The sequence below is a fragment of the Musca vetustissima genome, unplaced genomic scaffold (genome assembly GCF_032173495.1).
Source record: "Musca vetustissima isolate MV318-11 ecotype Yass unplaced genomic scaffold, APGP_CSIRO_Mvet_v1 utg57690, whole genome shotgun sequence".
Classification (NCBI taxonomy): Eukaryota; Metazoa; Arthropoda; class Insecta; order Diptera; family Muscidae; genus Musca; species Musca vetustissima.
Genome location: NW_026874008.1, coordinates 11,242 through 14,897, shown reverse-complemented (window position 1 = coordinate 14,897; position 3,656 = coordinate 11,242).

Sequence of the window (3,656 nt, the reverse complement as noted above, 5' to 3'; positions counted from 1 at the left end):
CACATATTGTCTTGTCTCCTTTTTTGTGCACGGGACACAGGATGCTGAGGTTCCAATCATTGGGTATGCGTTCATCTAGCCAAATTGTGCTAATCAGCTGGTGCATCCTCCTGACCAGCATCTGGCCACCAGTCTTGAATAGTTCGGCTGGTAACCCATCGGCTCCTGCTGCTTTGTTGTTCTTGAGCCGATTAATTGCTTTTATGACCTCATCTTGGCTAGGTGGTATACACTCTATACCATCATCTCTTATTGGTTCTGGGGTATCTTCTTCATCGCCACTATTTGATACTAGAAGCTTTTCGTAATGCTCCTTCCAGATCCTCAACTCCTTCCAGATCCTCAACTGTATCTGTCACCAGGTTTCCTTCTTCATCTCTACAGGAGGATGTGCCTGCACCAAAGCCTTCGGTTTGGTGTTTTACTCGTTGGTACTTCATTCTGACTCCTGTACATCTCGATTTGCTCACGCTCACGTTTTTCTTGTTCCTTCTTCTTTTTTCTGAAAACACGTTTCTCCCGTCTCCTTTTCTCCCGATAGTTCTCCATCACGTTACGTGTTGCTATATACTCAGTAGCTTAACGACACTCCTGATCGTACCATGGGTTTCTTGGTGTTGGTTTTTGGTACCCAATTGTTGTTTTTGTTGCAGTTTGTAGGAAGTGGGCAATTCTTTGCCATTGTGCTTCTTTTTGATTTCTCGTTGCTTGATCAGGAGACATCCAGGTGGCCTTGTGTATATCGAGATGCTTGAATCTGGTGCTGCTAACTACCATATTTTTTGCTGCCGCGAAGTCAATCAACCTCATGCCGTTGTCGGATGTTTCTTCATGGTGGCTGAATTTTCCGACGGTGGGGCCAAAGATATTTTCCCTTCCGATTTTTGCATTAAAATCTCCTAGCAGAATTTTAATGTCATGGCCAGGGCAACGGTCGTATGCTGTTTCTAGGCGCTCGTAAAATATGTCTTTGGTCTGTTCATCTTTATCTTCGGTCGGAGCATGGGCGCAAATGAGACTGATGTAAAAGAACTTCGCTTTTATACGGATTATAGCAATACGCTCATCTACTAGAGTGAATCTGAAGACAAGGTCTTTTATTCTCCTGTTAACTATAAATACGCAGCCAAATTTATGTCTCGTTTCATGGCAGCTATAATACAGGGCGTCTTCTATGGACAAAGGCAGATCATAGGGTATTTTATAGCAAAAAGAAGACATGGACAACACCACTGGGTCCCCTATAATCAATAGGGAACTTTTAGGTCATCTTTAATCATTACAAGATCTCCACCATCGCCACCTAATTTATTGGGGACAGAAGAAGGTCCCCAATAAATTACCTTTGGAACTACCATAAGCCAAATAAAACCTTTACGATCTTCCATAACCAATAAAAGACCGTTAGGTCTCCCATAATCAACTGAAGGCCTTTATAAACAATAAAAGGCCTCAGGATATAATACAAGATTTTTAATTTCAATGGAGACCTTCAGGTTTCCATAGACAATAATATCCTATAATATCCTCTATTATAAATAGAAGATCGGAAAGTCCTCTTCTAGTCAATAGGTGATCTATAATTAATAGAATAACTTCACAATCTATGGAATACCTCTAGGTCTTTTGTAAAAAATGGAATACCTCTTTTATAACTTTGTGCAATTATCGGAAAATTCCTAAAAATTAAAAAAAAAATAACAATTCGCTCCAAGACTGTTTGAAATTTGCAGGAGACGGAAGTTGGTTTAGACCTTTATTGCATCTGTAGCCGTTTTTGCCCTAGAAGATCGCATGTTAAAAAAAAACATATGCCGTTAAAATGACATGGTGAATGCTTCCCAATAGCAACAGAAGACCTTGTGGGTATATCGCAGATCAGCCATCTCAGTGTGACATGGTTGGGATAATACAGAAGATAATATGCCAGCAGGAACAGTCCTATCAATAACTCATAATTTTGATTGACTGACATAATCCTGGTCTTCTCATGGAGGTGATCCACGCTAAAGAAATAGAATTTTAGAAATGGAAGGACTTTCCTATTTATGTCCATATTTTAGTTAAACACTATTCCTAAACGATTCGCCGATGGTCTATCAGCGTTTCATCATCACAAAAGTCTCCGAATCTCTTCAGATTCATGATATATGATATTTCTTGAAAAATCAAGGGAACTTCTAATTTCCATCATCTTCAATTAACGACCAGTTTGAACTCGTTCGGCGACGGTCTATCAGCGGGTCATAAAGGAGAAAGTCTTGAAGTCCTCTTTCTGAAAAGAAAGCTTTCGGTCTACCAGTAGCGCGTCATTAAAAATATTTTAAAATGTCTTCTTTCTATTAATGAATTCGAATATATCCTATTTTTTATGGAATATTTTGACCTGCTATAATCCCGTTTTAAATGAGTTTTCAATCATTTCTTAAAAATGGGACCGAGTGGTCCCCATAAGAGGGTCGACTGAGAGTTAACGTATTAGACAATAATATTTCTAACATCTATATCAGTGATATACCTAGGATTCAAGGATTTCGAGAAATTCTAATTGGAATATTTTCAAATGGCTTGAAAATGGGAAATATTGTCCTTCCTTTTTTCGGTGACCTCCCGAAGTAATCTTTCAAAATCCCAAAATTATCAAATTAAAACCAGAAGTTTTGCTGCTGGAGTGCACACACACTCAGCCAAAACGGGCAAAAGTGAAAGCAAACGGCAATGTAACCACAACCAGTAAGGAAAGTAGTAAAGTCGGACGGGGCCGACTATATGATACCCTTCACCTCTATGGGTATATTAAACAGGACTATTAACATGAAATTGGATGAAATAAAATATACGATATTTATCTATATGTGAATCTACCTAGATCTATCCATAAAGTATGTAAATCGACTTCAAACAAATATAAATAGGTCATCCGTTGGGCTATGTCTGTACTTCTAGAAAACGCAACTACGTAATTCTATGCTCAATTTTGTACGTTGTGCAAAAGTTGATGTCAATCTGACTTACATGAGGAGTTTGATGCCCAATTTACTTGAAATCGGGCGAAAATATATATGGAAGCTCTATCCAAATATTAAGCGATTTCAAAAAAAAAAAAAAAAAACTTGTCACAGGTTAGGTTATACTAATTTCAGATCATTTTGTTTCTATTGGTTCCTTGGTGCGCCAATTACTTAAAACCAATCTATAATAAAAGGGAGCTATATCTAAATCAGGACCGATTTTCACGAAACTTGGCAGACATCACTCTAGGCTCAATTCAGTACGTTATGCCAAATTTCGTGCAAATCGAAGGATATATATAGGGACTTTGGTGCACCATTCACATTAAATCGGAATACAATATATATGGGAGCTATATCTAAATCGGTACCGATTTTCTCGAAACATGGCAGACATCACTCTAGGCTCATTTCAGTACACTATGCCAAATGTCGTGCAAATCGAAATATATATAGGGATTTTGGTGCACCATTTACATGAAATCGGACGAAAATATATGTGGGAGCTATATCTAAATCTGGACCGATATTCTCGAAACTTGGCAGACATCACTTTAGACTCAATTTAGTAAGTTATGCCATATTTCGTGCAAATCGAAGGATAAATAGGGACTTTGGTGCACCATTTACATGAAATCGGACGAA